At 40.7% G+C, this 26,297-nt stretch overlaps 1 protein-coding gene across 4 annotated transcripts in view; it reads right to left on the minus strand.

Annotated features, from left to right (window-relative positions):
• DMD (dystrophin) overlaps positions 1-26,297 on the minus strand; it is a 2,214,077-nt gene that overhangs the window by 554,227 nt on the left and 1,633,553 nt on the right. The gene's annotated exons all lie outside the window — the stretch shown is intronic.

Raw genomic sequence — 26,297 nt, forward strand, 5'->3', positions numbered from 1 at the left:
ATATAATGTACTGCCTTCAAATAACAGTAATTACTCTGATCTTTATATTATCTATAAATATGAGTTAATAATTGTCCCTTTTAAATAAATGATAAAACCATATCCACTTTGAAAATAAATATTAAAATATTTTCCATTTGTTTAAAACAAATAAAATATTGGCAGGACATTTGAGGAAAAACTAAGCGCTGATAGAGAAAGCATTGAAGAAGTACATAAAAATAATAAATAAACAATATATAATAATTAAAAATAAATAATACAAAAAATTATTGTAATGTTTAAAAGCCTTTTCTGGGATGTGATGTTAGTGAGACTTCCAAGTCTAAGAATGTAACTGTCTCCTTGCTATATGTTGTGGCGAATTCAAGGATAATCCCATTGTCATTCATATAATCTTTAAACTTCTCCAGATCTTCTTGGGAACTACTCCAGAACATATAGCAAGGAGACAGTTACATTCTTAGACTGGGAAGTCTCTATTAAAGACAACACCATACATATGAAAACATATATCAAACAATGTAATGGAAATAATATGCTACCATTTGACAGCAACCATCACAGAAGATGGATTGAAAACATCCCCAGAGAGCAGTTCTGAAGAATTAAAAGAAACTGCACAGAAAATACAACCTCTCACCCAAAGTGAAGAATTGAAAACAAAATTCATAGAAAAAGGTGCCAAATATTTGTTAAAACAAGAATTGCGGAACACGTCTACAATATCAGAAAAGGTCTAAAGACACATAGTGTGTCAGCCCACTATGCAGAATACCATCAGAAAAATCCAAAAGGCCTAAAATTCCTAGCCATCCAAAAAATATCCCCGGATCGGAGATGCGAAAACCTGGTGAAAAAACTTAAAAAAGAGGAAACCAAGTTGATCTTTCTTTTATATACACTTGAACCAAACGGCCTCAATATAGACATAGAACTGAAAGTCTTTTTATAGTTAATTTTAAAATACCGACTTCCTCTCATTACTCTGAAATTTCTCAGAAGCACATAAATTTTGATGAACATCAATTATTAATATTAAGAAACCACTGAAGTTTTCTTATTTTGTTTTATTATACATTTTATTATTAATTTTTCATTATTTAAATTTTTTTGAGTTTCCTATTATTTTATTTTTTAAATGGAGCCCCATGTGGATACCGCTCTTTTTGGGGACTTCCTGTTTCATCACTTCCCATTGAAGAATAAAGTTTTTAGTATATAAAGCAGTCAAATGACAAACACACCTATCCTTGATAAAGAACCTGCAAAGGTTTGAAACATGTTGGAGCATACAGAGCAGCACTTGGGAGTAAACATCGTGAACAGCGTCTGACATCACTACTTAGCACCGCAGAGAAGACACGCTGTACTCGTGGACCCAGGAAAGTTACCAGATACCAGATCCCAGGTGACTAAACACACTGACCGGAGAGACTACATGCAAGTCTAAGGTAGGGCCAGTAAGGGCTAGTGTTAGAAGTCTTACCCTATGGACATCTTCTAATCAAAGACTAAGTGATACTGCTCACTAACATCACATCCCAGAAGGGCTTTTAAACATTACATTTATTATATATTGTTTATTATTATTTTTATGTACTTCTTCAATGCTTTCTCTATCAGTGCTTAGTTTTTCCTTATATATTCTAAATTACTAATACTGAGCAGCTTGTACACATATCAGGGCGCACAACACATATACCCAATTGGCAGAACATTATTAAAATAAATTTAGTAGTACTCCCATTTAATATAGTAAAATAGAAAATGCCACTAGAAAAAAAAAGAATTACCCAACTTAAAACTTACCCTGTTCTTTTGCTCCTGCCTGATCCAATGGGATTTGGGGAAAAAAACAAAAACAAACATAGCCCAAATGACCCAACAGTGCAACCTGTTAAAATGATGCAGTTCAGCTACTTAATAATTTGGAAGGCCCTGATTGACTGTGTTTTATCTTGGCGATAATATTGGCCCATGATTGGCTGCCCTACTGTTAATTAGCCAGACTTACCAATTTTATTCTTTTTCTTTTATTATTTTTATAAATTTATTATTTTAATGGCCATAGTGATTAATATTATTATTCGAAGGGGTACCTGGGGTGGCCAATGGTATTCAGCATTGGGCTATTAATCTCTAGGTTATCCCCCCTTCCCCCATAGAGGACTGGGCCCAATGCTGAATAGAATAGGCTTATTAGAGTAGAGGGCCCAGTTTTTAGTACTATTTTTTTTTTTTTTAATAAAGCATTCACAGGGTTAACCCCAGTCGCTGTGTGGGTTTATAACCCTCCACATTGTTGGGTATTACATCTGCTGATTTAGAAAGCAAATTCTATGGAGATTTGATATAATTCATGTAGTTTTAGAAGTTGATTCAAATATGCAGGGTATAACATTTACCTGTTGTGCCTGAGCAATTTCCCTCTTATCTTGTGCATTTCAATGGTAGGTCTCAGATGCTAATTACATGTACTTACGGTGCCATGAAGATATGCAGTGAATAACAGATATTAGATACAGGTAAACTAACTACATAACTTACATGACCAACTGAGTAGATTAGTATTGCACCTACCTAGTGTGCTATGCAATGCAATACACTAAAAATAAGTACAACAAAGACTTTCCCTTTTTTAAAATACTGTTCAAAAGGGTCAGGATTGACTTTACAATTTAAGAAATACCAAGTAAGAAACTGTCTTGTGACCACTTTCACAAATAAACCTGAATGTGTGGAATTATCTTTATGAAGTCCACCAGTGTCCATTTATTCAACAATATAAGTAGTGGACTTTTTTATATGTATATTGCTGCTTGTGATTTTATTGTATTTTTATTATATACTTTATGTGTAATACATATACTATTAAAAGGCGTAGTGCACTACATATTCTCTTTCCGTCTCTTTTGGGGTACATATCCGATTATAAACCCTACATACGTGGATCTTGTGGTGAAAGAGTGAATCACAGAGGAAGGGACATTGATGTGGAATGTTGAATAAATGGACACTGGTGCACTACATAAAGGATAATTCCACACATTCAGGTTTATTTGTGAAAGCACTCAGACAGTATTTCTTGGTATTTCTTCATGGTTATGGAGTGCGGGGGACTCTTTCAGTGACTGTCAGTGAGCTGCAGGTCATTTGCACCAGTAGAGGGTTTTACCTTCTTTTTTTGACTTTACAATTGTTGTAACCTAGCCCTGACCATAGAAAAGTACACCTTAACCTGTGTCTGTCTGAAAATAGAATATCAGATATGTTTTCCCGATGGATTTTGTCAACTTAAAATAAATGAGCCATGTGGAATGTAGTTTGAAGAACCAGATTGATATTGCCATTAAAATAAATGTATTGTGTGTATATTTGGAAAGTTAGGTTTGCAGATTTCAATACAGAATTTTTCATTTTTTTTAGAAGTCTGTCTACAAAGCATGTGTGATTTACTTTTATGCATGAGATTGGTTATACCTCCCAACATAGCAATTTCTTGAATTGGTACAGCAAGTGTGGGCATGGCCATGTCATGATAGGGGGTGTGTCTAGCACACTCTAGCGCTAAGCTTCTCCTTACTCCCCTCTCCAAACACCTTTGAATACCTATGTGCACCAGTGTAGCACCTGCACCACAGCAGTGAATGAATCAGCTTGCAGAACTAAGATGTTCTCTCCAAACAGAGCCTAGATTGGGAAAGTTTGGAGGAATGCAATTGCAATAACTTATTTGCAAATCACACAAAAGTGTAAAGGTATTTTAAACTGTTAGAAATGCTTCTTGAGTATGGCCTGATAGAGAGACAATCCTGAAATTACAGTTGTGTTTATGAAAAAATGTAAGGCTCTCTATAACCGGTTTTCTTTTCATCTACATTGTGATCATAAAGAGATATGGCCTCAGAAATATATCCTCATTCAGCAAGAAAAAATGTTCTGAAAGGCACTAGTGCAGCATAGATAGGATGAAAACAGAATAAAATGACCATTATTTTACATACTTATTTAAAAATGCATTACAATAAATGGAAATAAAAAAATGAACTTTTTAACCCAGAAATAATTTCTCTCTTTTCAGATTCCATTCACATTGTTTCTTTATAAAAATCTTCTTGTGGGGTCACTAAGTAAAGTTACAAACTTGCATAATACTATAACAAGGCTCACTAAGCCTAAAATGCATATTTAAAAAGAAAAGAATAGTAAAACATCTTAAAATATTTTTATATTTATATTGCTGGATTTATTGTGTGGGACAGTGTATGTAAATCCGGTATGTAGTCAGGAAGTCGGCGGTCGAAATGCCGACCGCTGGCTTCCCGAAAGCGTAATCCTGGCAAGGGATTTAACATAGGCGTGGATATACAGATGCCTATGTTAATCCCGACGCTAGAACACAGATCCCTGCCATCCCGATCGTCTGTGACAGGTAAGTAGAGCACCTAGCCTGGGGATGGGGGGTTTTGGTTAGGGACCCCTGGGGGCACTTAGGGTTAGGCACCCCCCCCAAGGAAAGTTAGGGTTAGGCTAGGGAAAGGGCGGGTTAGGCACTAGGGGGGTGGTTAGGGTTAGGCACCCCCTCAGGAGGGTTAGGTTTAGGGTACGGGGATGTTAGGGTTAGGCACTAGGGGGGAGGTTAGGGTTAGGCACCCCTAAAGGAGGGTTAGGGTTAGGGGGGGAAATGGTTAGGAATAGTTAAAATACTCACCCTGTCGGGATCTTCACTCTTCTGACTTCCGTCGTCGGTATTACATCCGCCGGGATTAGGTCCGGCGGCATGTCATACCGATTCCTGTAAATCCATCCTACCTATTTTACCACCTGAATCTTGGTACCGTCAAGTAGACTTATTACAATGGAAAGAAAGCCAACAACAGACAGAGTCAATTAGGCCTTCCATCAATGCTATAGAAAGCTGCGGCTCCTGCCATTCCTGAGCCCAGAGCACAAAGCACACACTGTTGCTGTTGGTGCAGCTATTAGATACCTTCTGTAAAATCCTCTTTATTATGGAGCTGATTCTGAGTTGGGAGCAAAGCAAACAATGCAAGTAACTTTGCACCTGGGCAAAACCATTTTGCACTGGAGGTGGGGGGGGATTCAAAATGTGCAGTGAAACAGATGTGTACAGCTACATCTTTGCCGATCTTGTTACAAACGTGCGCACGCAACGCGCAATGCAATTACCCGCAGCAGCATATGCTATGCTATGGCGTGCACTGCGATCACACCATGCATTCCTATGGCGGCGACGGGGTGCGTGCAGAGCATGTATGGGTCTCACAGCTGAACTGGGATATTAGTATACCAGCAAATCTTAAAAATAACCTTATCCTTAGTGTGATGACTCCAAGGTACTACTTTGTAATTTCCCAATAACTTCATAATTTTTTTTCCTGTTTTAAACTTGTAAGATGATTATGTTGGAGGTAGGACAGAGAACTGGTCTACAATTCAGCTACAGTGGGACTGATTCTGAGGTGGGAGCAAAGCAAAAGAGAAGTAACTTTGTACTTTGTGTGCGCAGCAAAGATGTAGCAGGACACATCTGTACTCATCTTTAAGTTTGGGAGGCGTGTTTCCAAACTCAAAACTACAGTAAATTGCAGTGTAAAAATAAAGTTGTTGGTACTTTATATCCATCCGCCTTATCTCTCGCCAAGGCTTATTACATTTACCCCTAAAACATAAAATCCTTTAGTCTTTTTCCCCTGTACTGAACATGAAATATTTTAGAAACACACACCTATTGTGTATCCCTCTATTGTAGATAACAATTTCGTAAAATAATTGGGGAACCTTAGAATTATAAATGCAACATTTTGTGGAATTGTTCGTAAAAATGTATGTTTTTCCTTATTATTATTATTATTCTATTTTCCAGTATATTACAGATAAAATATATTTTTATTCTAATATATTCTCAAAAGAAACCACATCTGTCAATAAAAATAAAAGCAGCTCGATTTAAAAAAATTAAATAAAATTGGTATTTCCTCAACAATATGAAAATAAGGATTTATAAAATACCACCAAACATTAAGGAATTGATAGCGATGGATTAAACCCTACCTTATTATTATTATTATTAATAATAATAATAATAATAATAATAATAATAATTAAAAAAAAGCTCCAACATAGTACAGGCATCATAGTACAAATAAATAACATACAGTGATATAAAAAGTAAGGTAAAGCTGATCATGGGCAAGTGAGCTTAGAATATAAAGGTGCCTACACAATAGACAATAGTTTACACGATTTACCCGATTTTGGCACATCAGAACGACAAATAGTGTAAAATATGTCCAAATCGTGAGTGTTAATTCACGATCACGATGCCGATGCGCGTACCCACTGGTCGTACACCGCTGTCTGAGTGGTTACTGAAAGGCAGAAGTATTAGCAGTCACCTTTATTAAAGCAGCCACTGGCAACTGGCATTTCTGTGCAGGTACATTGGGAATGAGGAGAGAAAGTTGTAGGTGCCAAGTGGAGACATGAAAGATAAACCAGTCATAAAAAAAATGTCACAACAGTCAGCTCCTGGTCACTATAAATGTCCTCTACATTTATCTCAACTAAACCTCATTCCTCTTTTGCTCTTGTGCTTTATGTCCACTCATGGTGTCACTGGTAACTCAGAGTAGCTATGTCGCCTGTACTGTATTTCTTTGGGGCATCATGTTGGACACACCTCCAGGACACTTATTTGTTACGTTTACAGAAGGGATGGCAGCAGATATCACAGTTGAACACTCTGGGTGTCACAGCTGAACTGGGATATTAGTACACCAGCAAATCTTCAAAATAACCCTATCCTTAGTGTGATGACTCCTAGGTACTACATACCTTGTAATTTCCCAACAACTTCATACATTATTTTTTCCTGTTTTAAATTTGTAAGGAGATGATTATTTTGGAGGTAGGACAGAGAGTTGGTCTAAAATTCAGCTACAGTGGGACTGATTCTGAGGTGGAAGCACAGCAAAAAAATAAGTAACTATGTATCTGGAACCAACCATTCTGTAATGCAAGGGAGTGTAAGATTTGTTATATTTGCATTCAGGGTAAATAGTGGCTGCTTTTGTATGTAGCACACATGCTGGAAAGCCGTCACTGAAATCCCGACAGCAGTCGTAATTCCGGCTCCAGAATCCTGACGGTAAGTATTAGGGCTAGGGTTAGGTTTAGTGCTAGAGTAGGCGCTAGGGGGAGGGTTATGGTTAGGCTGCAGGGGGAGCAGAGGGAGGGTTAGGGTTATACACCTTTCACATTGCAATGCAGAGTCGACCCGAAATTTTGTACATTGGTCCATCTCTGTGTGACCTGGCTGAGACCCCTTTCAGACTGGCGGCCCTACCCAGTTTAATGCCGGGTTGATGATGTCATCGCCATCATGAGCTGAGCCGACACTTGGAGATAAGATCATCTCAAAGCGGTGGCTCTTCCTAAGCTGTGAACGGGACCCAGGCAGCATTGACTTTGGTTACCCGTTCACACTACATTGCGAGTCAAGTTGAATCCATGTGAACCCATGTGCTCGACTCTGGTTATTTCAACCTGACCCTTTCACACTGCGCAGTAATCCAGGTTGCTGCGCGTTCACGTGCAATAACTCGGGTTATTTCTGGCAGTGTGAAAGGAGCATTAGGCTGCTGGAAAGGTGGGTTAGGGCGAGGGTTAGTGATTAGGGTTAGGATACTTACCTAATTCTGTTGGAATTCCGTTATCTGTATTCTGACCGCTGGCATGCCGACCGCCGAGATCCCATTCTCGTACCATGCTATCTTAGTAAATATTACAAAAATAATGTTGTTTAAAACAAATTGTATTTTCAGTTATAGTACAAAAAATATTATGCAGTGCTATACTTTTTACTTTTGATCATGTCACTAAAATGTTTTATGTGATTTAGCAACAAAAATATCTTTTTTAGAAACTCACTGCTTTGTAATTAAATTTCTAATTTAATGTTCGAAAATGATTTTTGTCATGAAGTCACTCCTTGTGTCATTTTAACTACCCCAGGAGGTGCTGCCAAAACAAGTAGTAAACCACAATGCTAATTAGGAACATACGGTTTTGTAAATTAATGAAATGGGGACAGGAGTGAGCTTCAATTAGAGCAATAAACTTTGTAGGCATACATAAAATACAACTACACATGATCCTTAAATAACAAAATAAACATTTTATTAAACTGACAAATTGAAATGGTATTTTATTCTTGTATTGTAGAGAAATGATTCAGAAAACGAATATATATAAATTTTATATATATATATATATATATATTTAAACACACGCATATATATATATATATATATATATATATATATATATAAATTCTTACTTGTCATATTTACATACATAGGTATGATCACACTACTGACAAAAGCAACATACTGTATGTTCTTTGGAATTATATTTTGGCATCAGGATTTTGGGATTAATTTGATAGGGTATTACACTGTTTTTACATACAAAGGCAAGAAAGGTATAGCAACCTGAACGATTATACTTTCTTATGCAGGTGGGTATCCACATGCTGCATACAGGACCAGGAGGGAGTTACATGTATAATGACTGCTAGACTTAAAAAAAATGAGTGAACAGAAGAAATTTGGTTAGAAAAACTCTTGAATGTACTTATAAACTTTTAGTGAAGGCTGTTTAGTTATTTCCAGAAGAATAAAGTTAATAATGTAAAGGAAAATTGCAATAATTGTTGGGATTAATTAGTCTTTAAAAATGTGTTTATTTTTCTATACAGTTGTGTAATTTTGTGATGAATCGGTGATCTACGCAATCACCTTGTCTAGAAGCCTTCACAGATATTGAGATTATTGTTCAGATTTTTCTGTATAATCCACAAATCAGGTTTATGTGGCACATCAAATTTTAGTCATGCGATATATATCGTGCACACCATAGAGTCTGTATGCCCGATTGTGTGTGCACACCGGTCATTAATCGCAACGTCCCACCTGCCGAGCTGCACAGCAGATGGGATGATGCAATCAACAACTCCATGCTGCTACATGCAGTGGTGTCACTTTGGTGACACCCGGTACAGACCCATGAGAGGAGATAGTAGTGTGTGAGACGAAGTCATGTGCTGGTAAAAAGGGGGAGTGCCTTCACAGGTAGGGGCATGGCATCGCGGATAGGGACATGGCCTTGTGGCCCGAACCCCCATTTTAGTCACACCAGGGGTCCAGAGATGCGGACTGTGTCCAAGGTCTATAGCCTGTGTGAAATGCTGGCTCCCTCATTGAGTCATGAGCTGAGTCAGAGGCGTATTTATAATGGGTGTAGGGTGTGTGGGGCGCACGGGCCCCTGGGTCCAGGGGGGGCCCACACCGCACTCCCTGCACCCATATTATACATACCTCTCTGGAGTCCCATGTCTGTGCCGGTGTCTGCGCTGTAAGAAATGGCTGCAAAATGGACGCCGAAGCGCATGCACAGTACAGGGAAAATGGCCACCGTGGCCATTTTTCCGGTGACAGGCACATGCGCTATACAATCTAGCAACACTCTAGTGCCCAGAGTCTATAAGTGCGGTGCTGGCCGTGCACCGCTCACTGCGCTGCCGGCCGCCAGATGGAGAGGAGGGGGCCCTTGACGGAGACTGCACACGGGCTCCCTCCTCTCTAGAAACGCTCATGAGCTGAGTGCTGCACATAATGCTACAGTGCAGCACCAGGCTGCTGTCACTGAGGAGAAGTCAGCACTTTGGTGTCAGCCCCCGGCAGGTGACACCGCACCCCCACTTGTGACGCCACTGGGTACATGCAGCATGAACTGATACATCTCACGGTTGTACACCAGATCCTATAGGGTGTATGGTGCACACGATGTATCATTACATTGCATTGTTCTGTTGCTGGGTACACACACTATACCATATCTTAAGACTAATTTGAAGAGTAGCACAACAGCAACTTTTAGTTAAGGTGGGTACACACCTGACAGATATATCTGCTTATGATAGTCGTTCATACACACTGAACGGCCATCATCTGCTTGTGCCCCCGGGTCCCAGCGGCCGGGGGGCGGGACCCGGTGGCCGGGGGTCGGGGGCATGTCCCGCCCCCCTCCTCACGGCTGCCGCTGTGTGTACGGGCGGTCTGCAGACCGCCTGTACACACTTGCCGATGAACAGATATGTCTGCAGACATATCTGTCAATCGGCTGTGCAGCACAGTCAATGCGATATGTCGGTGAAGAGACGCTCACCTACATATCGCGGGTTCACACTGGCTGACGGGCAGCAGATATATTGGCTGATCAATTGATCGGACAATGTAACTGTCAGTGTGTACCCAGCATTAGTCAAAAGTCCTCAAGGGACCGAAGCTATTTGCTTTGAGAAACTTTAGGGATCATACATAAAGGTGTCTCTGTTAACCTTGTGCTTTATCTGACTGGTGCTCATTTTAGCACATATGGGGATATGGAAGAGCAAAAAGCACCTCAATCTAGTAATTTATATCTTTGAAGAACACAAATGTCATACACACCAACATTTGTAGCAAAAAAATGAAAATAAATAGCACATTGCACTACTTATTTCCACCTATGAATTGTCGTTATACCAGCCTCATTCCCCCAAATATCTGTATGCAGGGCCCATGATCTTCTCTAAATTGAACACTAGTTCTATGACATGAAATGCAGATTTAGCATCTGCATTTCCCACTGAGATAGACTACTTTCCGTATGAAGTAGTGCAACAGAAAAGCTCCAACCTACTGTATGTCTCAAAGTAACAAATACACAAATTACATTCACTGTGGAACTAAAAATAAAGATGATATTTTTTCTAATTATATTTAAGTTGGTGTGTAATGTCAAGTAGTTCTTATAAGGAATGATGTTCCATTGATGTAAATATATTGCAGTGCAATGTACCAATAATTATATAGCGAGTAAAGTACCGTTTATACCAAATAAAAGTGACCTTTTGAGGAACAGGAGGAAAATCAGCCTAAGTAATAAACAAATGAGGAAAGATGTTAAGTTAACATAAAATATTTTCTTTTTAAGCTGCACAAAAAAAAGCACAAAAGACTATAAGGCTGTAAAATATTAACCTTGAATAAGTAATTATGAAACCTATCAAACTACAAAATACAATAACAAATGCAACTTGTTTGATGCTTAGTTTGAGCACAGCCATTGTAATTATGTATAATATACACTTTGGAGATGGATGACAGAGAAGGAACATTTGTGTTATTTAATTTAAAAAAAGAAGAGGTATAAAATAAATACATGCATAGCAAAGGTACTGTAGACTATATAAACTGAATAACAAACCTATAAAATAAATTTAATTATTTTCAAATTAATAGGCAAATTCAGCCTGATTAGAAACTAGGTCTCAAGTGCGGAATCTAATTTTACTAGTGAAAATAACATAAAACATGGAGTAGAATTTACAGGTAAAAGTTAAATTAATGAAAACTATGCAATGAGGCACCAACGAGCCCACCACAGATTTTATTTTTTAGATTAGATTGCATCTTTTAGGACAATTTTATAATTTTAAGAATTCCATCAGTATGAGAAAATATTGTTGTGTGTGTGTGAGCACCTTAAATTCGAAACATCGACGATCGAAGTAGGCATGTATTTTCTGTGTGTGTTTTGTTTGTGTGGTGGCTGATATGTATTATTAATTATTTTATTATTAAAATGTATTTATATAGTGGAAGAATATTCTGTTTGGCTTTACAATTGCGAACAGAGTAATGAAATGAGACATTGAATTAACAGACAGGGAGGCCTATTCATCATCAAAGGCCTTATGGCCTCCGATGATGTATTGAACTTGCTGCGAGGGATACTTAAGTATCCAACTCGCAGCGGGGGAAACGTGACACCAGAGAAATTCATCACTGCTCCGGTGAGGGGACAACTGCTCCGAAAAGCAGTTGTCCTTGTGGTTAGTATCGCTACTACTTCTGTAGCTACGTTACTTACCTGCTCCCCGTCATCAAGGCTACGCATACGTGACCTCGGGTCATGCATGCGCAAACCTGCCGGGGAGGTAGTGAGAAGGTGGTTGAGGGTCCCTCTTCGCATTCCCGGAACTCTTTCCCATAGGAAGAAGTGGGGCTATGAGAGCAAGCGCGGTCTGAAGTGTCGAAGCTGAATAATTGGTTGAGACAAGTTCAGTTTAAAATTTAATCGCGGCGACGCCATCTTGCAAATGGCCGCAAGAGTCCATTTTGGAAATGAGATCGCAAGACACCATTTTGTGGTCAGCGTCAATTCAAGTTATAACTCAGGAGCTAAGAACAGATGGCAATGTTTTTGTTAACCTACCAAGGGCAACTGGAAAAACAAGCTTTCTGAGTAAAAGTAAATAAGAATAGACAATGGGTATTTTTACATACAAATTCGGAATCCCTGGATGCAGATAAAGTATAGTTGTGGCAATTGTAATATAATCCAGGCATTGATCTACACAATTGGATTTGTCTGAATCCTAGACAGGATGGCCCCAAACTCCACAGCTTGAGGTGGTAATACATTTGCATTTCACACAAGAGTCTGTGAGAACAAAAGAGGTTTTGTTTTCCTTTGAACACACAACAGGTGGGGGCCTGCTGACAGAGGGCATGTAGAACTACAACCCTCAGCCATCCACACTGCTGGATGTTCACTTTGTGTATGAGAGATTATGCACTTAAATCTCACCCATTAATAACTAGCATCCTTATACCAAACCCCGAATACCCACACACTACATATTCGCACACAAGGTTCCATTAGCATCAAATTGTATGATTCAAGTTGATTAAGTTAGTTTAAATGCTAAGAAATAGAGGTTTTTGATAACTAAGGTATTATACATGATAAGCAAGGTGTGTTTGGTTTCGGTCTGATGCGTACGCTTTTTACAGCATCCCGGTGTTATCGGTGGAGAGATCGCATCATGCAAACTCAAGTTACGGATCGCAGAACTTACAAGCAACGAAATGTTTAGCTGATGGAATGTTACAGGAGGCGTTACTAGAAAGACCCCTGCTGTCGGAGGCAGGGAAAGTCTATTTGAAACAACCTGTTAAATGTGCCGTAACATATTCTTCTCCTCTGGGAACCAATGAGATCAGCAGGAAGTTTTCCCTTTGTCCTGTTTCAGTCTGGGGGGGAATAAATACATGTGTCCAAATACTGGTTTTCCAGTCCATGCTGAAGGTTGTATATACTTGGGGTCTCTAGTCTGAGGTCTATCTCTGGGTCCGGAGGCGCAAGCGTATGTATACTGTACTTGGGTCTGTATTATTTCCTTTTTACGCCTAAATTATGTATGTATAGATTGCGTGTAACTGACTTTACTTTTACCTGAATAATACTTGTGTGTTGGAACCACAGATTCCACTCCTGTCTTTATTTGCGGTCATACTGCGTACGCAATTAGCGTTGTGTTTAGAGGTTTATAGGAAGGTTTTCAGAAGGTATAGGCAGGGGTATATAGAGGTTAATTTCTAGTATTGTTAGAAGATGGCGCTTGTTCTCGGCAGCATACTCCGAAAACGTTAAGTTTTCGGAGTTTGCTGAATACCAAGGGGGTCCCCTGATGATGAATGGCCCGGTAACTTAATGAAAGGGCAGGCAGGCGTATACTCATACCATTTGGAATGAGGTATATCAGGAGCAGTGATGTGCGGTGAGGCACACATGGAGTTGGGTGTGAGTGCTGGGAGCCTGTCTCACCCCTACTCACTGTAACTCTCTTCAGTATTCATTCTCCTACCTGCATCACTGTGTCTACTCTGACTGAACTGAGCTCTGATGTCTAAACACTGCAGTGCACCTCCTGGTCACATGACACATCCAAGGTGTCCATCAGTGCTCAAGGCATGCCCCCCTTTACTCAGAGGCATGCCTCTATTAGCTATCTTTTGTGCAGCTTACTGTCTTTGGTGTGGCCCCGGCCCCAGCTCTGCAAGCAGTGTCTGACTATACAGAAGCGAGGCTTCTCTCATCTCTCGCCTCCCTGCAGTCCCAGGGAGCTCCACAAAGAAGTTTACAAGTTATAAATATATTCTTTGTATTATTCAACTCATTTTTGGTTCAAATCCTAGGAGTATGACAGGGGAGGCTCTGCTTTCTCTTCCTACCCTAACTGCATGTCCCTGATCAGGAGCAGACTGGCTTACAGAACAGAAATCAGTATAGTTTCCATAATCACTTGAGTTTCAGAAATCACTGCAGAACAGAGGGTTGATTCAGTTGCGGATATGCTGTGACAGCTGTAATATTGTAATGCAGCAGGAGGCTGCATTACCATAGAAGAGAGTTTAGCAGTAGAAGAGAGTTTAGCAAGGAAAATATATCAAAATGTATGGTGTAGAATTAACTGTTGTGACTTTGCTGGTGAAGGGGCACTTAGCTCAGACTACTGATATAATAATATGATAGCGAAGAATCTTGTGGACATAAAATTACAGTAAATGCAGAATTATTTCCCTGATGCAGAGTGGATTGAATAGTAAAGAGAACTGAGGGAGCACAGGAAGAATCTGATCATGGAGACTATTGGCGGTATCCAATTAGCAGTGGGAAATTACTGCTGCTAATGGATGTAAATAGCACTGTAGTTTGGCCCGACGCCTTCCACTTATCATAATTTTTTTTTCGGGACACATCACAAATACACCCCAAAATAAAAAATAATCCCCAAAATGTGCAGTGTTTTCGCCAATTGCGATGGTGAAAGCACTTAAGTCCATGAACTTATCACAGATCTTTTGTGTTAGGCCAAATAATTCTATTTGATTGGCTGATCAAATAGGATATCGTGTGTCGAAGCTGGACAAGATCAGTTTAAAATTGAATTGCAGTGATGCCATCTTGCGACTGGCCGCAAGACACCATCTTGGAAATTAGATCGCAAGACGCCATTTTGCGAAAGGCCGCCCAAGCGCCATTTTAGATAAATTCACATTTAAGTACATATGGTGATATTACTATTAGCACCATGCGATTGCATCTTTCACCATTACTCATATACACATTAATACGCACAATTGCGCTGTTAACTAGTCGCATATTAGCAAATGCATGATCCTATATGAAAACGCTGTTTATTAGCTAAATGCGCACGCATCTGTCCCAAGTTAACTAGCGTCCTTATATCAAACCCCGCATACTCACACATTACATATCCACATACAAGGTTACATAAGCTTTAAAGTACAAGATTTAAGTTTGTTCATTTAGTATAAATGCTGTGAAATAAAGATTATTTGGTAACTAAGGTTTTATACATGCTAAGTAAGCCATGTTTGGTTTTGTACTGATGCGTACTCTTTCAACAGAATTCCGGTATTATCGGTGTGGAGATCGCATCATGCATTCTCAACTTATGGACCGCAGAGACTTCAAGCAACAAAATGTATATTATATGAACAACTGTTAGGATGTTGCATGAGGCGGGAAACAAGAGACCCCCAGTTGTCGAGGCTGGGTGGGGTCTATTTGAATCAGCCTGTTAAATGCTCTGTAACAGATGCATCCCCCTTGGGAACCAAGGGCATCAGCAACAAACTTCTCTATTGTGTTGTCTATTTCTGGGGGGTATAAATATGTGTGCTCCAACACTGGGTTTTTAGTCTCCGTGCTGAATGCTGATTGACGAGGGGTTTCTTGCTGATGCCTAACATCTGGTCCGGAAGCGCTGCGTATGTATACTGTATTTGGGTCTGTATAATTCCTTTGTGCCTAATTGTGTCTGGATCAATAGCATGTAACTGACTGTACTTTTACTTGAATAATACTTGTGCTTTGGAACCACAGATTCCAGGTCTGAAGTCTTTATTTACTGTATGACTGCATACACAAATTAGCATCATCCTTAGAAGGTATAGGCAGGATATTAGAAGGTATAGGCAGGTTATTAGAAGGTATAGGAAGGAGTGTATAGAGGTTCTAAGGCAGTATCGTTAGTTGGGGGCTCATAGTGAAGTCACTTACCTACTCACACGGCACATACGGTTATCAATATTTCAGCAAAGGGTGGAGTGGCCACATGCAAGGTTTACCTGCAACCGCTTTGTGCTGAAAGATCTCTATCCATTTCCGTGTGAGCCAAGGAAGCTGACTAGAATCCAGGGACAAGAAAGGAAAACGTTTGTTTTCCTTTGTTGTTAGAACCTAACGTTTAAAGGGGTGCCGCAGTATTGAGTACGCGGCTGGGTCGCAGTTTTGCGCACAGCAAAGACGCACTTTTGCATACGCAGATAAAAAGTTCTCATACGGTTGTGTGGTAGTCTCATTATTGTGTATGCGACTGGTCGCACAATAGCGTATACGTACTTCCGGTTGTGCTGCCACGTGTTTAAACAAAGCCGTTGAGGTTTACATTTTTCAATTGTTATCAATATCTGGGTTAACGTGTATCTTTCTGCGCAGGAAAAAGTGTGTAACAGTGAGTATTTGTTGGTAGGGGTAACTTGTTCCCTACAGTTAGAGGTACCATATGACCTTTAAGGGCTAAGTGCTAGTCGCTCAGTAAGCAGCTTTACCGTTCTATACACAGTAGCAGGTGTACATGTTGTCTTTGTTGTAGAGAGGTGCATGGAAGTAGCCGACATAAACTTCCATAGGTGTGGAAGTTGCCTTACTAAATCTTATCCAGGTGTGGAAGTTGCCTTTTCAAATCTTATCCAGGTGTGTGGGCGCTGCCGACTTAAATTGTCCACAGGTAAGTGAAAGTATCTTGATTGTCTTTCACCAGTTTAAATCTTTATTGAAAAGCGTAGGATTTGTCTCAGAATGGGAGCCGCGCAAACAGTAGAGATGTTAGACAATGATGTGCTGCTAATGGAAGCGCCGATTGGATCGGCCCATCGTATTATGCATACTAAGTACGGTACTTATGCAATAAGGTATTGTGATATATGGTTTAAAATGACGATGAAGAGTGTTAGACCATTTCCCAGAATTGGTAGTTTTGATAAAAATGTACTAGATAATGTCCGGGATCACATCAGTCTGATGCGCTCCCGAGAGAAAAAGGTCAAATATTATGAATGTTTAAAATTGTGGCAGCATGAAGGGGATGCGTTGCTTAAAAATACGCAAGCAACGCAAACTAGCGTTGAGAGCGCTTTGCCAGAGAATACACCCGTGAGCCGCAAAATGGCGTGCACGTGCAGCAAGGTAGCGTTGTGGAGATTATTGCCAGCAGTTAACGCTCACCTCCCCCACCTTATGTGGATGGAGGTGCAAGTACAGTTACCAAAAATACCCATAAAAATGTAACAAGCAATTTGTACCCTCTCTTAAGCAACCATAAAGAAAATGTTTATGATGTGGATGATGAGCCTATTGTAATGTCTGCCATTTCCCATGCTGTGCAAATGATAGATGCTGCATCACCACAATCACGAGTGGTGCAGCCATCTCCATCGGTAACAGCAAGGGAAGTGTTAACACCCTCTGCACCCGTAGAGGAAGTTAATACCATACGTAGCAGCAACAGATTAAACCCCCAGCCAGGTAACAAGGTCAAAGGTAGCAGCGCTACCGGTCTGCATCCCATTCAGACAATAACTGTTCCAAATGGAAATGCAGATGCGAACGGTATAGTGTCCACGAGGGAAGTGGTAATGCATTGTCCTTGGACAAGAGCAGAACTAAATTCCATCATAAATGATTTCCCCGATCCCAAAAAGGAATTAGCCAAATGTCAAAGATTTTTGAGAAATTTGGGTAGTTCACATGAGCCAACTAATAAAGATTGGCGTGTCGTGTTAAGGGCCTGTCTGCCACGCAATACCGACGTGACAAAATTTATCACAGATTGTGTATTGGATGGTGACGTTCCCTTAACAGACCAAGTAAACCAAGGTAACATTTCCCGCATTGTAACTCAATTGGGTATATATTTTCCAGTAGTAGTTAACTGGAACATAATTTTCACCATTAAGCAAAAGGAGAGTGAATCTGCAGAAGATTATTGCGACCGGGCCCTGCAGGCTATCACCCAGTACACTGGGATAGAAGATATTAAAGATAGCACTCACCACAGGGGAATGATATACACGGTACTCATGGACGGTCTGAAAGAGAATTTAAATACCCGGGTTCAGACCTCACAGCCTGGCTGGAGGGGACTCACAATAGATACCCTCATAGAATCTGCCATAGAACATGATAAAAACATCTCAAAGAAGAGAGAGGCCCAGAGCGAAAAACTAATGGCTGTTAGTATCCAAGCTCTGGAGGGAATGACGGTAACATCACAGCCAACAGACACACTCGCACCTGCACACACACTTACGTCTGAACAGTTATATGCCCTCACTAATCCCACACAACAACAAACATAGCTCTATTCCACTAACCCAATACAACCACAGGTCCCATACCACTCACAAACTTCATATCCCCCACAATATCCTTACCCTCCCTATCCTTACCCATACCCACCACCTTTACCCTCTGCTCAAACCTCAAAACAACACATGTCATCACCCGATCCACGAACATGTTTTAATTGTAAACAAACAGGACACTTGAGTAGAAACTGTACAGTACAAAGAGTAGGAACCCCAAATCAGGGAAGACCTGGACATCCCCATAAGGGATATGCACAGAGACCAGCAAATGTCAAGCAGGCACCAGCTCCAATTGTGGCCGTAAATGCTTTATTGGAGAATGGTAGCCAACGCTAGGGGTCAGGTCATACCTGTAGTCTACAGATAGTCAGGTTAACGGGAAGTACAAGGGAAGAACTGGTCATGATGGTTGATGTAGCTGGTACTGAATATCCTTTTCTTGTAGGCACAGGGGCGACCAGGTCAGTGATAAAATCTCCCGTTAATTTACAGGTGACCAATGAGACAGTACCAACAATGGGTGTAACAGGTAAAGTGGAACATTATCCTTTAACAAAGTCCACAGAGGTTACTATTGGGCCGTTGCATACCAGGCATTCTTTCCTTCTGGCTGCTGCGACTCCTACTAACCTGCTGGGTAGAGACTTGTCATGTAAAATTTGATGTGTTATATATTGCACCCCTGATGGTGTATTTTTAGATATCCCAGAGAGAGTTGCACATGAGGTGCGGGATATATTGGATACTCCCCAAAGGATAATTTATCACTCTACAAGTTTAAATGAAAATCCATCTCAGGTAGATGAAATGTTGTCCCAAATTCCAGATTCTCTTTGGACTAAGGATTAATGGCAAAATTAAGCCCTGTAATGGTAACTTTAAAAAGCGGTAGGCAAGCTCCAAAAATTCCCCAGTACCCACTAAAACAGGAGGTAGAATTAGGGTTTTTTCCAATAATTGAGCGATTATTGCAACAGGAAATTTTAATTCATACAGCTAGTGTAGCCTACAGTCCCATCTTTCCAGTGAAGAAGAATGGTGGGAGGGGTTATAGGCTGGTACAAGACCTTAGAGGTGTTAATAAGGTGGTAGAGAGCCAATTCCCTGTAGTGCCAAATCCAGCTGTCATTCTGATGCAGATCCCACCAAATGCAACCCATTTCACTGTCATTGACCTCTGTTCTGCTTTCTTCTCTGTGCCTCTCCACCCTGACTGTCAGTATCTATTCGCATTTACATACAGAGGTGTACAATATACATGGACACGGTTACCTCAAAATTTCATAGACAGCCCCAGTATCGTCTCCCAGGCGTTGCACGACTGTTTACAATCTTTTCAACCTGCCAATGGATCTGTTCTAATTCAATATGTGGACGATTTATTGCTATGTTCTGACTCGTTTATGTCATGTTTGAATGATACTAAACTTTTGTTACTTCATCTCTCGCATACAGGACTCAAGGTGGCTAAGGACAAACTACAGCCGTGCCAATCCAGAGTAAAATATTTGGGACACTGCCTAACCCAGGGGTTATGACAGCTTACAAATGATAGAATCCAGGCCATACAAAACATGACACTGATGCAGAATCAACAGCAATTTCGTACCTTCTTGGGAATGTGTGGATACTGTAGAATGTAGATCCCAGGTTTTTTTATTTTGGCCTTGCCTTTACAGGAATTAGGGCCTGATTCAGAGCCGCTCGTAAGCGGCTGCTCGTTCGTTCCGAGCGATGTATGCCCAACTGCGCATGCGTACCGATCATAATACGCATGCGCGAACCAGTCATTGTGGCCGAAAATCGTTTGTTCGCTAAATAGCGAATGCCTGCTATTTTGAGTGACAGGAGGAGGCGTATGTGGGTGGTAACAGAGGAAGGTGCTTGAAAACGGGGAGTGGAGATCCGAATGCAGGCATGCTTAAAGGTCAAAACGGGCATTTTATGGGTGTGCATAATTAAAACAGCAGCGTCATTGACCACGTCACTGGGTTATTTTATAGTCAGAACTGCTCGCAAGATTGCGGTAGGAAAAACCAACCACAAGAATAGCGAGCAGTTCATACGCTGGTCGATGTACTCGATTAATCTAATAAATAGCAGACATGACGTAGGATGCGAGTGGCCAGGGGGCGTAGTTTTCAAAAAAACGACGGCAAGTTTTGTTCGCTCGTTCAGACCTAGAGGTGTGAACAGACCGCAAAGAGTGAACGGTTCATTTGAATAGCCACCCCTTTTTACTGAACGAGCGAGCGCAAATAGCGTCCGGCTCTGAATGAGGTCCTTAGTCTCTTCCTCAAAGCCCGATCGTGTCATACACACAGAGGAATCAGAGCAGGCTTTCCTTAATCTTAAGGATAGTCTGACTAAAGCTCCTGCATTGGGAATACCTGATTATGAAAAACCTTTTGATTTGTATTGTACAGAAGCTGATGGTTGTGCTGCAGGTGTCCTTACACAAAAACATGGTGATGCCAGTAGGTCTGTAGCATACTACAGTGCCCACTTTTACACTGTAGCAAGATCACTCCCCACTTGTTTGAGAAGTGTAGCAGCTACCGCTCTATTGGTGAGTAAAAGTGAGGACATAGTACTGGGTCATGATATGATTGTCTACACTCCCCATGCTGTATCTGCTCTGTTGAACTCAGCTCAAACCAGACACGTCTCTTCAGCTAGGTTTACCAAATGGGAACTAGCTCTAATTGCACCAGCAAACATCACTGTTAAGCGTTGCAGCACGCTGAATCCAGCAACGTATTTACCATATGTACAACATGATGTACAAAGGGTGGAAGGAGGCGAGTTGCTGGCGGGAGGTGAGTTCAGCGGACATTATGATACGCACAATTGTATGAAATATCTGAATCAGACCTTTACTGCTCGACCTGACATACATGACACACCTTTAGAGAATGTGGATGTGACTTAATAAACGGATGGGAGTTGTCATAGACAAACAGACACAGGTGAATTATGTACAGGTTATGCTGTTGTAAATGACACAGACATCATAGAAGCTAAACCTCTTGGTCCTCCTCACTCAGCCCAGGTGGCAGAGTTAGTAGCACTAACTAGAGCGTGTGAACTGGCAGCAGGCAAATCTGCTAACATTTACACTGACTCGAGGTACGCGTTTGGGGTGGTGCACGATTTTGGGGCTCTATGGCGTCTGAGAAATTTTATGACAGCAGCAGGCACACCAGTTGCACATTCCCAACACATAAAACATCTTTTAGAAGCAATCCAACTGCCCAAAGTGGTGGCAGTAATTAAATGTAAAGCCCATACATGTGAGGATGATCCGGTGTCACTGGGCAACAACAGAGCCGAAGAAGCTGCAAAATGGGCAGCAGGGTTAAAAATGTTTTCTCCAACTGAAAAAATGATGTCTTTCCAAACAATTGATATGCTGAAATTAATTGAGATGCAAAATTTGTGTTCAATTCAGGAAAAATCCATTTGGAAGTCCAAGGGATGTGGGCAAGAGTCCTCCGGGCTCTGGAGGGACGGACAAGGTAAACCAGTAGCCCCCAAGGCATATTACCCCAGCCTGGCTGAGGCAGCACACAGTCTGACTCATCTGGGAAAATAAGGTATGTGCAAGTTGGTGAGAGCATACTGGTGTGCACCAGGTTTTTCTTCACAAGCAGAAAAAATAGCAATGTCCTGTCTGACCTGCTTGAGGAAGAACATAGGGAAAGCAATCCCTACCGAACAGTCCCACATTCCACCGACTGATGGACCTTTCCAGGTGATACAAATTGATTTCATCCAATTACCACCCTGCAGGAACCTTAAGTATGTATTAGTGTGCACTGATGTATTTTCTAATTGGGTTGAGGCCTACCCAGCGGCCACTAATACTGCTGCGTTTACTGCCAAGAAAATAGTTCAGGAGTTTGTATGCAGGTACGGTATCCCTAAAATCATCGAGAGTGACAGGGGTACTCATTTTACAGGTGATGTTTTTCAAAATATGTGTAAGCTGATGGGTATTAATAGCTGACTTCATACCCCCTACCGACCGCAAGCCAGTGCCAAGGTAGAGAGGATGAACGGGACTATTAAAAATAAGTTAAGTAAAATTATGGCAGAGACTGGACTAGGATGGCCAGAAGCGTTACCTTTGGTCCTACATAGCATAAGGACCACTCCTAGACCTCCTCTAAATCTGTCCCCATTTGAAATACTGTTCGGTAGACAACCTCATTTGATTATAAGTCTACAGGAAGACTTGAAGGGTAACAACGAGGTAACTGTAAAGTATCTTATATCAATGAGTAAGCAGTTAAAGCAACAGCAGCAGAAACTGAAATTGTTATCCAATTATATGCCTGAAACTAACTGTCATGATGTTGAACCAGGAGAATATGTTATGATGAGAAATTTCTTGCATTCAGGTTGTTTGAGTGATCGGTGGGAAGGTCCGTACCAGGTGCTGTTGACAAGTACTACATCTTTGAAGGTGGCTGAGAGAGATACCTGGGTCCATTCCACTCACTGCAAAAAGGTCAATCAACCGGTGGAGAAACAAGTCGGAGACAATGCTGATAGCGTGGACCTGTCGCTCGCGAGCTTGTTCTGGGAGGATTGAAAAGGTCGTAGTGAGATACCTGAACTAAGAGAAATTTGCAGGTCTTGTTGTGACAATGGACGGGCCTGCTGTGTTCATTTTCATATTCTCTTTTAGAGTGTTCACCATCCTGGTCGGTTCGGGAATATCCAGTTTCTGTGATGGAAGACTGGTTGAGGAAATGGGAACTAATGGCAGTGCTGATGGAGTGGAGTCAGGAGGAGTGCAATGCCAATCAGGGGAGTGTCTGACCAATCTTAGTACTGTTATTGTTAAGAGAGCTGTCATTCCAGATACTCGGGGACGGTGTGGAGGTTTATCGTCTGAAGATTCCTGTATTTGTGAGCTTTGTTTGTCCCTAGTTGATGAGAACTGTATCCAACGGTGCCAACCTAAGTATAACCCGTACTGGGGTGGGTATCCTTTAGAGGATTATCATAGCATTGTAGGCAAAGTGTTAAATCAAACTGATTGCTGGGTGTGTTCACATGTGCCACAGGGACAGCATAATGTAGGGCTGGTACCATTTCCGCTGAGCATCATGGAAATTTTAGAATTATAAAAAGGGAAAACATTGGATGGAAAATTCCTCTCATCCAAACCACCTCATTTCAAACTCTATCAATTCCAAGTAGATAGATAACTTTTGTGTTTAAACATAACCAACCCCAATAAACCCGGAAGTTGGGAAGTGACGGGGAATAATCAGACGATGACATTCTCACAAAGAGCTGATAATGAGTTCATAAACCATGATCTGTTACGCTCAATTAAATCTGGTGGGAAACATTTTAGATATCGGTATACATTGAGTTCCACCAAAGAAATTATTGGTAAGGTGCCAGATGGTTATTGTGCTAAAATAATACAGCCAGAGACTTGCATGAACCAGGTGGAAGAACCAGAAATAGGATTATTTGCAAGAGAAATGTGCTTAATGATAATGATGCACACCATTCCTTATGTTCTCCCTGATAATGTATATTTTATATGTGGAAGAAGAGTGTATAAGTGGCTCTCCCCGAGTTCCGAAGGTATGTGTTACCTGGGAAGAGTAGTCCCAGAAGTTATGACCCTCACACATGTTGAAATGCTTGGTATACATAAGAACACACCATCACCATATCTTCACACACAATCTGAACACAGAGGCAAAAGAAATATGATACCTGGTGACATGCACAAAGCCACTCAGTTAATTAGTGAGACAACTGGCTTTCAAGTTTTAGTCGCACTGGATCCCACCAGGATTGCTCGGGGTATATTAAATTTTAGGTATATTCAGGAACTTGCTAAATTGATAGATAATATCACTGAGATGTACGATTACACATTCAGGTATACAGGGAGAGAATTGCAAGCATACAAGAAAGAACTGGTGCAACACAGGCTAGCATTAAATTATTTAACTGCTGTTACTGGAGGGTATTGCGTAACGTTAGCCACCCAATTTGGAGTAAAATGTTGCACCTATGTCACCAATGATACCAGCGACCCCAAGGAGGTGATAGACCGGAAGATGGATGAAATTCTGCAGCTAAAATGGGAGTTTTGTAAGAACCATAACGCTTCAGTGGCTGAAGTAGGGGATAAGATAGAAGGATGGGTTTCATGGCTGAACCCAGTGAAATGGTTCTTAGGTGTAGGGGAATGGGTTCAGGAAGTGATCGCCAGCATAGGCAAATTCTTGATCCCTATACTGATTGTCATCATAATAATTGGCATATGTGTCCGGTGTGTTCCTATTGTGTTGAAGTGTGGAAAATGTAAAAATAGAGTAAAATGCAAGAACGAAACTATGATGTTCTAAGCAGGCAAAATATATGGAAAACTTAAACAGCAATGTAAATTATTATCAGAGAATCTGCATGGTCCCTGACATCCATATACTGTATAAGTAAAATCCAGACCCCAAATACTCAGGCGCAATCAGGCTACTCAAAGAAAAGTCATAACCCTGCAAATACACAGAAGTTCCAGGGATTTTGCAAGTCTGACATTGCTTATCCCAGAGGTTCCCAAATTTGGTCCTCAAAGCACCCTAACAGTCTAGGATTTATGGATATCCATGCTTGACCACAGGTGACTTATTTAGTTACTAATTAGTTAGTAATCACATGTGCTCAACCATGGATATCTCCAAACCCTGAGCTGTTGGGGAGCCTTGAAGACAATGTTTGGGAACCTCTGGCTTATCCTGATAAGGAACATGTTTTGTTAATGACCGTAAAACTGAATGGAGTGGTAAAAATGATTTCATAGGAATGTACCATGTCTAATCTACATACTAATGCATAAGGTATACAACCACAGTAAAATATCAACATACAAGGAAAGTCAGATCAAATGAAACTTGTTATTGTTTTCATTATTAGATTGACCTTTTGAAAATGAGCAATGCAATGACTGTAGATATGGAAAAGGGAAAAGTAATAACATTAAATATATGCAAGAAATCTAAACTATAATCGGGCAAAAGTACTGTGATAAATGATAGCAATAAAATCTGTGCAAATTTATCTTTTACTGAAAATTTACTAATATAAGTCTTACAATTATTTACTAAAATTTTTCTTAAATGCCCCACAATTTTCTCTTCTAAATGTTACTGCAAACTCTGTACTACCTCAGCATGCATTAATAACACAAGCTGTACCTGCCCCTAGGAGGTGATTGAGCCATATAGGCTTTTATGGGATTATTGCCAGTTTTCCTGGGCTGAACAATTATACATTACAAATATGGTACTGTATAAGTTTTTATGTATTGAACATAGCATGTATAATGCGTCACTTACTATTAAATGGAATAGAGAATGATGTCAGCATATCTAAATATTGCACATGAAGCAACATGGCTTGTAGATTTCTTCACTGTTTTAGTACAAGTCACAAACCGACACATTCAGCAGAAGTCTGACATACATCGCCTCATACTTACCTACACTCCTGGAAGTTACGTGATGCTCCAGAATTTTCAAATAGCCCCCCGCAGCCCCTGGAAGAGTGTCTGGATCTCCCGCATCCCACCCACTTCCTGTGAAGTGGGCAGGATGGGGAGATAATTGCTGGGAATCGCAGCTCCATATGGAGGGGGCGGGGATGAATGATGTACAAATTTGTCATTTGGCCCCACTCCCTCCTTGCGTTCTTGCGATTTGCGGCAGTTTGCCATGATGGGGTGGGGTCTAATGACATAGGAGACCAACCCCGCCCCTCGAAGTGGCCAGCTTCGTCTCTTCTACAGGCTTCTCCCACAGAGGAGATTTACAAAGTTGGCAAGCATGATCTGCCTATGCATCATTCTCATTAAATGGTGGACAAAGGTATCATAGATTAGTATATGAA

Source organism: Taudactylus pleione, unplaced genomic scaffold (assembly GCF_031769625.1).
Source record: "Taudactylus pleione unplaced genomic scaffold, aTauple2 ptg000609l, whole genome shotgun sequence".
Taxonomy (NCBI): domain Eukaryota; kingdom Metazoa; phylum Chordata; class Amphibia; order Anura; family Myobatrachidae; genus Taudactylus; species Taudactylus pleione.